This window comes from Centroberyx affinis, unplaced genomic scaffold, assembly GCF_046629955.1.
Source record: "Centroberyx affinis isolate AG114_WGS23_722 - 3 ecotype Tasmania unplaced genomic scaffold, CSIRO-AGI_Caff_v1 ptg000185l_1, whole genome shotgun sequence".
In the NCBI taxonomy this organism is placed as follows: Eukaryota; Metazoa; Chordata; class Actinopteri; order Beryciformes; family Berycidae; genus Centroberyx; species Centroberyx affinis.
In genome coordinates, this window is record NW_027278880.1 from 299057 (window position 1) to 312500 (window position 13444).

The following is a 13444-nucleotide window of genomic DNA, read 5'->3' on the forward strand; positions in this document are numbered from 1 at the left end:
AATGGGACAGACTTTGAAACAATTTGTCATTTGTTGTATGAATGCCTGTATATAAAAGTTATCTGGAGCAATGATTTGCCTAGAGAAAAAGGACATATTTTTTTATGAAAATAAGGATATTGAGGAAAAGATACTTTTTATTTTGAACTTGTTTATTCTATGTGGACAATGTTATGTTCATATGCAAAAGAGTGAAGAAGAAACCAAACAAAGAAATTCAAAATAGAAATGGGACACAATATGGACACTTGATACATGCAAAGCCTTTAATATTTCTGTTGATGTTGATGTGAGATGTACAGTTTATGGTACAGACCTGGGGGTGTGTTTGGTCAAGACTGACTGAAGAACAGCCTGCTCTATCCTTTCCTGTAGAGGGCCTCAGTTTTGTCGGACCAGTCCAGTTTGTTGTTGAGCTGCACTCCTAGGAACCGATAACAGTTCACCATCTCTACCTCCTCCCCCTGGATGGTGACAGGGTTTAGGGGCTTCCTACTCCTTCTGAAGTCCACCTTGGTCTTTCTGATGTTGAGCTGGAGGTGGCTGTTGGCCAGTTGTGAAGCCATTCACAGTGAACAGTCAGTCAGCAAAGAAGAGAAGAGTAATCTGGCTTTACTTGGTGGGTTAGGGTTAGGGTTAGTTTCTGCAGTTTCTTTTGTAATTTCTAATGTTTCCAGTTAAAACAATCTAGTCTGAACTCTGTCCTCTCTCCTTTTAGAATCACATGGAAAAGATCACAGCTAACAACGTTCTCTTTTCTAAAAAGAAACTCAGTAACTTTTACTCTGAGGACATTTTAAATCAGACACCTTTTACTTTTACTGAAGTAGATTTTTACACTATTATTTCCCTCCCATCTCCCCACCTGCACCTCATTCCCTAATCAGTCTTCACTACTTATGCTATGTAGTGTTATACAGAAAATGTAAGCTGACAGTATCTTATCTACTCTGGTGGAGTCGATAAGATACTGTCAATTTGTTGTTGTTATTTTCAACAATAACAACAACCTATAATTAGATCATAATTTCATGGTTCTTTCCAGGAAACATCATAAGTAATTAACAGTTCCTCCTCAGACCTGGAAATAAAACTTTACCAATAAAATTAATAGCACTTATCTGCCAGCCACATCAGACTGCAACATACCCAGGACCCCCCAAGAACACACACACACACACACACACACATACAAACTAAAATAGAGGATTTAATTTTGTCTGGACGTTAGGACTGAGTTTTAATGAGCTGAAGTTGGACACACATCATTAAAAAATTAAATACACTTTGTATCATATTACCGAAAGAATCAGAAATTGTTTTCATAAATTAACTCTCACTCCTTAAATTCTTGTTGGTTCCGTTTCTCTATCTTGTATTGTTTAATATCTCCAATGAGTATTCTAAAACAGTATATACTAAACTGGTTAATCATATATATATTGAAGTTCTTTACTTAAGATAATATTATCTTGTGTATTGTACAATTTACCTACTTTTATCTGAAGAACATGGTGAACTGGCTTACACAACTCTCTCCAAGCTCCACAGAAGGTTAAAACCATCCATTCCCATGGGGCCACACTGCCACCTAGTGTCCATTTATATTTACACCTTTTTCATATACACCAGTAATTAAATTATTTTCCCCATATTAATCACAGTTAGCCTACTATGTGTTGTTTATTTATTATTTATGTATTAGGAGTATAAGCTTAGGCATTACAGAAGATGACAGTTTGTGCAGGGAGAATGTGTGTTTCTGATCTCATTAATAATAATAATAATAATAATAATAATAATGATAATACATTTTATTTATAGAGTGCTTTTCAGGGTACTCAAAGACACTTTACATAAGTTAAAATGATCATAGAAAACAACACAATAAAAGCATATAACACACAACATTAATCACACATTAAAAGCAGTTCTGAAAAGGTGAGTTTTGATTAGTGATTTGAACATGAGCAGATCGGTGCAGTCTCGGGTGTGTTTGGGGAGAGTGTTCCAGAGGGAGGGGGCAGCTACAGAGAAGGCTCTGTTGCCCCAGGTCCGGTGCCTGATCCTGAGAGGTGGAGACAGGAGGTTGGCATCAGAGGAGCGCGGGAAGGAGTGTGGTGGTGGAGCAGGTCGGTGAGGTAGGAGGAGGCCTGGTTATGGAGGGCTTTGTGAGTGAGGAGAAGGACTTTGAATTGGATCTGTCATGGGACAGGGAGCCAGTGGAGGTTCTGGAGGACAGGGGTGATGTGGTCTCGGGAATGGGAGTGGGTGAGCAGGCGAGCAGCAGAGTTCTGGATGTACTGGATGTTTCGGCAGCAGAGAAGGAGAGTGATGGGCGGAGACAAGCTATGTTTTTTTAGGTGGAAAAAGGCAGTTCTGGTGATTTGTTTGACGTGGTGTTCGAAGGAGAGGTTTCTGTCAAAAAAAGGTCCGAGGTTGCGGATGTGTGGAGAGGGAGACAGAGTGGAGTTATCGATGGTGAGGCAGAAGTTGTGAGTGGCTTTGGTGAGGGATTTGGGACCAATGATTAGCATGTCAGATTTATCACAGTTTAGTTTGAGGAAGTTGGCTTGCATCCATGATTTAATTTCAGTGAGATAGTTGGTCAGAGTGGAGTGAGTAGCAGTATAGGCGGATTATGAGACAAAGGGCCCCTGGGCAGAGATACCTACAAAGCCCCCCACCCCCACCTCCCGCGCTACCACAACAGGACATTTTTGCAGCAAGTACAGGCTCGTACACGCAGAGGCAATCGCACAATATCACCTATAGTAGAGGAACTAAGGCCCCTAAAAGTTGAGATACCCCTACCCGAGGTAGAACAAAGCACAACCATGTTTTTTCATAACTTTAATATGTCTAGTTTTTGAAATGGATGGTTGTATAAAAATATTTTACTGCAAAATTAGTTTATTTGGTTGATGTTTGGATCCTCCCCAAAACCGAAAATAGTGAAAATTTAGGCTTCTCCAAAAGGGACAGCATCTGCTTTATCACATGTATCTCTGGAAATAATGATCAGAATGTCACCAAATTTGGACTGGATGTTCACAGACAGTTATTGCATACAATAAAGCAAAGATTTCATCAATACCTTAGTCCATCTTTGAAATGTATACACTTAAACACACATGAATTATAGGCGGAAATTGAATAGGACATTAAAAATCCAAAAGGTATGTATATATATGTCTGCCATTATTAAAATATGGAGACCAATCACCAAAAAATGTCATTTATATGTACCAAAGACTGTTATCTTATCATAAAAGTAGGTTATTTGACTATTCACTTCACCCTCTGATGTCACCAGCCCCTAACAGCTAACTAGTGCAGCCAGCACTTAAAACAGACAAATACAATGGGGCCCTATTGGTGTAAATGTGTGTTAGAAGGACACAAACCATAGATTAAAGCCAAAAACTATATACATTTAATGCAAACAGGTTCAATAGACATTTCTTTATCATTTTAAATATACTCTTTCTATATATTTTAATGTTTTCTTTGAATAACAATGACAATAATAATAATAATAAACTTTATTTATGTAGCACCTTTCATATCATAAAATGCAGCTCAAAGTGCTTTACAAGAGAAACAATAAAAATCAATATATAAAGATAAAAACAATCTTAAGATATAGAACGCATGAAACAGGTATAATAATAAAATAAATAAAAAATATTTTTTCATTTTTGGGACATTTAGCAAGCCAGCACTAGACGACCTAAGGGAACGGTTTGGAACATACTCAGATAAGCAGTCAGAGAGATATGAAGGTGCTAAACCATTTAGGGCCTTGTAAACAAGTAAAAGAATTTAAAATCAGTCCTCAACGTTACATGGAGCCAGTGCAATGAGGCTAGAACTAGTGTAATATGTTCTCTTTTTCTGGTTTTTATTAAAATTCTGGCTGCTGCATTTTGTACAAGTTGCAGCCTATCAATAGTTTTTTTAGGTAATCCAGTAAAGAGTGCATTGCAGTAATCTAGCCAAGAGAAGACAAATGCATGGGTCAACTTTTTGGCATCTTCCAGTGGGAGGTAGGGTCTAACTCTTGCTATATTTCTTAAATGAAAACAATGTAACATTGTTGATATGTAATTTAAAATCCAACTCAGTGTCAAGAATAACACCCAGGTTTTTTACTTCAGGCTTATTCTGTAGAGCCAGACTTCCAAATCCGCTTGATATCTTTTCTCTCTGTGCATTTGTACCAATTACAAGAATTTCTGTTTTATCTTCATTTAATTTGAGGAAATTTTTACTCATCCACTGTTTAATGCTGGATAGGCAATTTATCAAGGGATTTAGGGCATCAGTGTCATCTGGCGCTACAGATAAATATAGCTGAGTGCAGTGGTAGAATGTAATTAAGTACATTTACTCAAGTACTGTACTTAAGTACAATTTAGAGGTACTTGTACTTTATTTGAGTATTTCCATTTCATGCTACTTTATACTTATACTCCACGACCTTTCAGAGGGAAATATTGTACTTTTTACTCCACTACATTTATTTGACAGCTTTAGTTACTAGTTACTTTGCAGATTTAGATTTATACAAATTATAAATCAACTAATACATTATGATATATTTTTATAGGTTAAGCTACCCAGCAGAATATAAAGTAATTAAAATTAGCTCCACCTTTACCAGCTGCAACATTAAAGTGATGAACACATTAATGCATCAATAATTATAGTCCAATAACATGATTTATATGATTCAGAAATGGGCCATTCTGCATAATGACTACTTTTACTTTTGCTACTTTAAGTATATTTTGATGCTAATACTTTTGTACTTTGACTTAAGTAAGATTTTGAATGCAGGACTTTACTTCTAACAGAGTATTTTTACACTGTGCTATTGCTACTTTTACTTAAGTCAAAGATCTGAATACTTCCACCACTGGCTGAGTGTCATCAGCATAACAATGAAAATTCACTCCATGATCACAAATAATTTTTCCAAGTGGCAGCATATACAGACAAAACAGTAAAGGACCAAGAATGGAACCCTGTGGAATACCTGAAAAAATGTCATGCTTGTCTGAAACATGGTCACCAAGACTAACAAAATAGCTTCTGCCAGTAAGGTAAGTATTAAACCAGGTCAGGGCTGTGCCTGAGAGAACCAATTTTCAAGATGGTTTAGAAGTATCCCATGATCGACTGTATCAAACGCAGCAGTCAGATCGAGAAGTACAAGAATAGAAACATTTTTGTTGTCGGCGCTCACTCTAAGATCATTTATTACTTTTACAAGCATTGTTTCAGTACTGTGTCCCCTTCTAAAACCAGACTGAAATTTTTCATGAATCTTGTTGTCATGTAAGAACGCATCCAACTGTTTAAACACTGCCTTTTCCAATATCTTACTCAGAAAAGGCAGGTTGGAAATAGGCCTAAAATTGCCCAAAACGAAGAATCAAGATTGACTAGAGCTTTTTTGAGTGAATCTGGAAAATGCCTGTTTCTAGAGAGCAATTTACAATATCCAGTACATCACCAATCAAACGATCTAAGACCTCCTTAAAGAAAGTAGTGGGAATTGCATCCAGGGAGCAAGTGGATGAGTTCCCCTTCACTAATTGTACTAAAAGAATTCAGGTTTCCCGGAGAACCATTAAAGATCAGATTTTTTTTTATTTTCAACAGTATTCACAATACCAGCTTGGATATTAACAATCTTATTATCAAAAAATGAAAATTCCTCACATTTTGATTTTGAGGCATGGCATATTTGTTCATGAAACTGGGAAGGATTTAAGAGGCGATCGATGGTAGAAAATAAGATTCTAGGGTTGTTCCCGCTTTCACTGATAATCTTAGAGAAGTATGCCTGCCTCGCACAGCGTAAGGCTTTATTATAATCATATATGGATTTTGTAAGTATCTCTCGGTTCACTGATGAGATCATTTACAAGAAAAAGTCTTATTTGTAAGTGCCCGGATGTTTAACAGAGCCATGTTTACCTTTTGTTCATGGCCGATTGAAATCAAATACTTTGCATTTGATTGGACCGCTAAACAGTGGGCGGGGCTTAGAGTTTAGCACGATACAGAGCTACAGAGGACTGTTGGCTCCACACACACCTCCCTCACCTGTTGTTAGATCAGGAGGAGGACGAGGGAGAGATGAATGAATTAGACCTCAGCGACATTGTTTTGGAAATGAAAACAAAGTTTTTGCCCACTGATATCCAAACACACATCTCTTCCTGTCTCTCTCCATATCGCTCTGTCAGCTACCACCCAGAAACAGTGAAGTGCAGTTTTATATGACCGGTGTGACTAGCTAGAGGTTGAAGAATGATTGACGGGTGGATGTCATGATATTATTGGTTGAAATTGGTTGGTTCATGCTTACGTAAGCACACGGCATATTTTGTTTTACAGGTAGAAAACATGATTGGATTTTGATATAATTTTGGCATATATTGTTAGATAGGTGCACAATATGACCGGGGATGTGATCTAAAAGGGTTAAAAATGCATTTTTCATTTCATCTCGACTTTAAGTTAAGTTTCAGTGTCCACCTCACCGCTGCTCTCCATGTCTGATATTTGTATTTGTATACTTTATTATCCCCGTGGGGAAATTTGTCCTCTGCATTTGACCCAGGAGCAGTGGGCAGCCGCAGTACAGCGCCCGGGGACCAACTCCAGTTCTTTTTGCCAGTGCCTTGATCAGGGGCACTGACAGGAGTATTAACCCTAACATACATGTCTTTGACATACATGACATGTATCAAAGACATACATGTCTTTTGTCTTTGATGGTGGGAGGAAACCCACACAAACATGGGGAGAACATGCAAACTCCACACAGAAAGGACCTGTGTGTGTTTACACATGCCGTCCAATATGTGTTTACTCTCCACAATGTTCCTCTCAGTTAACAGCTGACTGTTAAAAATACGCTCTGAAACTAGCGTGGTTAAACTAGCATAAAACTCGAACTCAGATCACACTTTAAAACTTAAAAATACTTTAAAACGCTCAGAATCGAGCATGGCAGAGAGCGTGGCAGAGAGCGGAGCCAGACTTCCAAATCTGTTTGATATCTTTTCTCTCTGTGCATTTGTACCACAATATACTGTATGATGATAATATGAGCCAACAGGCTGCATGACACAATATTTTCCAAATGATTTAACTGAAAATCTTGACTGAATGAATTGGAAAAATCAAAGATGAATCATAAATTGGATCCTAAATGAATAATCAATTATATACAATATAGATATACAATGTGACCCAACATTTTAAGTTCTAGGGTGCAACTATGCCGTCATCCACAATTCTGTTAGGGCATCTGTTAGGAGGACCCCAGTGTATATCTATACTGTATATAAATGATTATGCCAATTTATGATTCATCTTTGATTTTTCCAATTCATTCAGTCAAAATTTTCAGTTAAATCATTTGGAAAATATTGTGTCATGCAGCCTGTTGGCTCATATTATCATCATGCAGTATATTGGCATTGTTATTCAAAGAAAACATTAAAATATATAGAAAGAGTATATTTAAAATGATAAAGAAATGTCTATTGAACCTGTTTGCATTAAATGTATATAGTTTTTGGCTTTAATCTATGGTTTGTGTCCTTCTAACACACATTTACACCAATAGGGCCCCATTGTATTTGTCTGTTTTAAGTGCTGGCTGCACTAGTTAGCTGTTAGGGGCTGGTGACATCAGAGGGTGAAGTGAATAGTCAAATAACCTACTTTTATGATAAGATAACAGTCTTTGGTACATATAAATGACATTTTTTGGTGATTGGTCTCCATATTTTAATAATGGCAGACATATATATACATACCTTTTGGATTTGTAATGTCCTATTCAATTTCCGCCTATAATTCATGTGTGTTTAAGTGTATAAATTTCAAAGATGGACTAAGGTATTGATGAAATCTTTGCTTTATTGTATGCACTAACTGTCTGTGAACATCCAGTCCAAATTTGGTGACATTCTGATCATTATTTCCAGAGATACATGTGATAAAGCAGATGCTGTCCCTTTTGGAGAAGCCTAAATTTTCACTATTTTCGGTTTTGGGGAGGATCCAAACATCAACCAAATAAACTAATTTTGCAGAAAAATATTTTTATACAACCATCCATTTCAAAAACTAGACATATTAAAGTTATGAAAAAACATGGTTGTGCTTTGTTCTACCTCGGGTAGGGGTATCTCAAAAACTAAAGCCTTTTTTGGAGATTTGTTCCTCTACTACTATCTCAACTCAGGATTTACAGCTCAGAATTTACACAGTCAAAGCCAATAGCATGTTAGAAAAACACTTATCTGAATATAATTTTGGAATACGTTTAAGTCACTTCTAACAACTGAATGCCCTCATTGCGTGTATAATATTGCTATGCCTATTATTATTATTAGGGGCCGGGCAGCTCTGAGCTGCCGGTCCCTATTGTTTTTGTTTTTCCCAATTTCTTCTTCTTCTTCTTCCTCCGAGGAAATCTGCCTTCCCATGCATGAAAATAAACCAAACTTTGCACTTAGGTCCAGTCCCATGCCAAACTTACTCAACTGGCTTTGGGGGTCAATAGTCCTGATGGTGGTCTAAAGTTTAAAACTTTGAAAATTCATAACAAATCAGTCGTACGTGCTACGGCTTTGCAACTTTCACCAAAATGTAGGCCCAAGTGAGCAGAAAGGTTCAGATGCTTCGAGCTGGCAGGAATTATGAAGTCCATCACTCTGTTTTTCTCAAAAACTGTAAAACTAATTAAACCTATCTCCTCCCACATTTTTTGCTCAGTTGACACCAAACTTGCTACACTGCATCTTCAGACTGTCCTCCACAAACGATCCAGCCAGATTTTTGAATTATCAAAAATTGAGCCCACAGTGCATCAAAATGTTTTACTGTAAACAGTACTGTAAACATCTACTGCAAATTCTTGCTAAATAAATCTCCAATGTTCATGAAAATAAATGACACAATTTTGCTGTCATGGTAGATGAAGTGTGTCAAATTTCAGAATTTTATCTCAAAAACTTAATTTTGACAGTATTTTGAATTCTGCCCTCATGTAAACTATTGCAGTCAATAGAAATACAGCATCTTTAAACATCTGTTTTTCACTTATGGAGCAATCAATCTTTGTAAAAAATAAAGTACAGACATCTCTATGTTGTCTAGATGAAGTATGCAATTTCTCTGAATTTTGTCTTGATAACTGAGGTTTTGACACTAGTTTGAAATCTACCTGTAAATGCACGGGCAGCTGTTATCCTGCACCCTGGTGGTTGGCTAATTTCTAGTGTGAAGCCTCCTCTAATTATCCCACTTCTCAGGTAGTTCAACCTTTTGGTCCAGACAGGTCTGCTGATGGACCCTCATGTATTTCTCATTTGTCTTCCTCCTCTTCCTATTTCTCCTCTTCTTCCTCTTCTTCCTCCTTCTTCTTCCTCTACCTCCTCAAAATGCCTGGCCCCAACTCACCGCTGCGCAGCAGCTATAATATTTTTTTATTATTGCACTTATGGGAGAGAAAACATTTATAAAGGAAATACAAGTTGCACATATTATTCTAGGCCTAAAAAACATATTTTAAAGTGAAAAATGCCTTTGATTGCCTGCAATGTCCCAAAATCTACTGTATTGCCACACAGTAGCTGCATGGTAGGCTATATGAGTCAGTGGACCCTACTGACAGATCAGGAGTGGAAATCAACATTTTTGGGTCTTCGTAAACCATGACTTTACATTACGAGGACAATGATGCAGAGCTTTACTGCTAAAGCGCTATAGATAACTGAGGGGAACACTCACTGTGACAGTGCCATGTTGACACCTTCAAAACAAATGTTTATGTTATTATAGGGCAAATTTTGGGGCTTTGGTGTTGATATAAATGACTAAGCCCTTTGACTGCAGGGCAGTAAATGTAGTAGCAGTAAACTTTGTAAAAAAGTTAGTGACAGCATCATCATGTATCAGGCTCTGGCTTAGGGGCCCCCCTGAGCTCTTGGGCCCCTGGGCCTGTGCCCGGTTGGCCCGTTCAGTAATCCATCCGTGAGTAGCAGTGGTGATGGATTTAGTGGAAATGTAGAGCTGGACGTCATCGGCGTAGCAGTGGAAGTGGAGACCATGATGACGTGTGATGTTACCAAGGGGGAGCAGGTAGAGGATGAAGAGGAGAGGACCAAGCACTGAACCCTGGGGGACGCCTTGGGACAGAGGAACTGTGGAGGAGTTGCAGTTGTTGATGTTGATGAACTGTTGTCTGTTTGTGAAATATGACCCTAGCCAGCAGAGGGCAGTACTGGTGATGTTGAGGGAGGATTCAAGGCGGGAGAGAAGAATGGTGTGGTTGATAGTGTCAAAAGCTGCACTGAGGTCGAGGAGGATGAGAATGCTGAGGTGACCAGAGTCTGAGGAGAGGAGGAGGTCGTTGGTGACTTTGAGGAGGGCTGTTTCAGTGCTGTGCTGTGAGCGGAAACCGGATTGGAATGGTTCGAACAGGTCGTTGGAGATGAGGTGGGCTTTGAGTTGAGAGGCGACAACACGTTGCCTCTTTCTGTATTTTTGACAGAAAGGGGAGATTGGAGATGGGCCGGAAATTGCTCATGATATCAGGGTTGAGTCCAGGTTTTTTGAGGATGGGGGTGACAGCAGCCAGTTTGTGTTTGAGGGGACTGAACCAGAGCTGAAGGAGGAGTTAATGATTTCAGTGATGAGTGAGGAGATAGCTGGGAGACAGTCCTTAACAAGGTTGGATGGGATGGGATCCAGAGCACAAGTGGAGCTTCTCATTCCTGTAGTAAAGTTGGACAGCTCCAATGGGGACACAGGGGAGAACTGAGACAGGGGCTGAGTGATAAAGGGGGGGGGGGGCAGTTGGGGAGGTGGAGACGGCGGGGGAGGTAGTCAGGTTGCTGTAGATGGTGTCAGTTTTTGTTTGGAAAAATGAAAGGAAAGAGTTGCACTTGTTAACTGTGAAGGATTTGGAGGTGTTGTCACTGGGTTTGAGAAGTTTGTTTATAGTGGAAAAGAGAGCCTTGGGGTTGGTGGAGCCGGAGTGTATGAGGTGTGAGTAGTAGGTGGGCCGGGCTGTGTTGAGAGCATCTTTGTATTGTTGAAGATAGTCTGTGATAGTCTTGGAGATGCACTGTTAAGACAGTTTTCTTGTAGAGTCTTTCAAGCTGGTGCTTACGGGATTTCATTTGGCGGAATTCAGGAGTATACCAGGGAGCTGAGTGTGTGCAGAGGTGGAAAGTAACTAAGTACATTTACTCGAATACTGTACTTAAGTACAATTTTGAGGTACTTGTACTTTACTTGAGTATTACCATTTTATGCTAATACTTCTACTCCACTACATTTCAGAGGGAAATATTGTACTTTTTACTCCACTACCTTTATTTGATAACTTAAGTTACTTTGCATATTCAGATTATTAATACAAAATATAATAAATTAATAAATTGTGATGTATTGTTATAGATTACTGTAAGATACCCAGCAGTATATAAAGTAGTGGAAATCAGTCCCACCTTTTCCAGCTGCAACATTAAAGTGATGCTTACACATTAATGCATCAATAATTATAATTCAATAATATGTCACGTTTATTTGTTTTCTCAGCAAGAGTCGTGACTTGTGATCAGGCAATAATTAGGAAAGCCTAGGGGACCTAGATATCTCTCTCTCCCCCTCTCTCTATCTCTGTCTCTTTAAATAATGACATATAGGCCTAAATAAATTAAGTAGCCTATAAATAAACAAACCTAAACATGTATCCTTGTTTACTTTTGTGGTAACTCAATAACAGACGCAATTTTCAAAAGACAAGTGATAATTCAAAACCAGATAGATCATCATCCTACAATGTGTTGCATTTAAAACTTGCATCAGTGCAGATGGATTCATCAACAACAACAGTGAAGACCCTGGTAAAATAGACAGGGATATATGTAGATAGGGAGATATGACCATCTATAGTGTTTTCTATGGTGTTTTCCTGTGAAATGCGCGCCGCGGCTCGCGGAGAAAATAGACCAGACGCCAAAACTGGCGCTCCAGATCGCGAGCCGGCCGAGGCGCGGCGCGGCGCGCACGGTCTGAGCGGTCAAATCGGTTAACATGGGCGCCGAAAGGAAACTGGCTGCGCTTTGCGCGCTTACGCTTGCGGTCTGAACCCGGCGTTACGATCCTGCTCGGAGAATGGAGGTCAGCCTGGTGCGGTGGTGGATAGCGGAGAAGAGCGATCCGAGCCTAGCGGGGCTGACCACACCGGGACGGAAAGATCCCCGGCAGGATTACGCTGTGAATCAGGGAACTTCGTGGGCAGCAGGTGATACGATGAGCTGATCTGGAGACGCTAATCCAGTGAAAATGTTTGTCTGGGTTGGAGGATAATCGGTAGCATGTAGCCACAAACTCGCAGGACAAACTTTTTTTCTCAAAAAAAGAAAAGGAGAAAAAAAAGAAAAAAGAAAAGACAAAATAAAAATAATAGGATCCCTTCAGTAATTCAAATAATTAAGATTGACAGTACCGGTACATTTAGAACTGAAATATACATATGACAGGTAGAGCGTATTTAGAGTTTTATATAATTCTTCAAAAAACATAATTCTAAGAATTTTCTTTGAATTTCACTGCTACGACCAACTCTTAATACTAGAAGTGAATTTGTGAATATGGCCCCTGTTTTCAGTGTCATAGGTTTAATTGTCCATGAGGGGGCAGCAGTGAACAACATCTTCATGAACTGGCAGGTCCAGAGCTACAGGACAGTGGTACTGACCACATTTCATTTCATTTTCATTTATTCAGTTTATTTCTCAGGGACAGTGCATATTAATAAACAATACTGTAAGTATGCCAGAATTAGCCAGGAGGCTAGTTTTCATCTGTAGTCCCTGGCCAGGTGAGAAGTTGGCAGCCTAAATCCAAAACAAGTTTAAAACAATAATCATGTAGTAAGTCATATCAATTACTGTAAAAGTAGAACACAGACGGACATAAGCAGAACACAGACATGGGCAGCAATAATCTCCCTGCTCTCCTGAACTCTGTCACCCTCTGGCCACCTTGGGGCCCAAGGGTGCCTCCCAACCCACCCAGCAAGGCCTCCAGCACTGGATCTGGCTCTGCTTCCCCCCCTTCTGTCCCACTCTGGTCCCAGGAAACAGAAAGAGAAAGAGACTCAGGAGGAAAGAGACTCAGGAGAAGCTGTTGTTGGTGTTACAGACTATATTTACATTAACATTGAATCTGACGTTTGGCTGAGAATTGAATTGTTTGCCTTTGTGGCACAGATCTGATCATCTCCTGCCTCTCTAAACATGGAAAAACAACATGGAATCTGGGTTTTTTTTCCTGTTTAGGGTTTGACCGATTTGGGTTTTTGAAGGCCATTACTAATATTTTTTAAGCAAAGCTG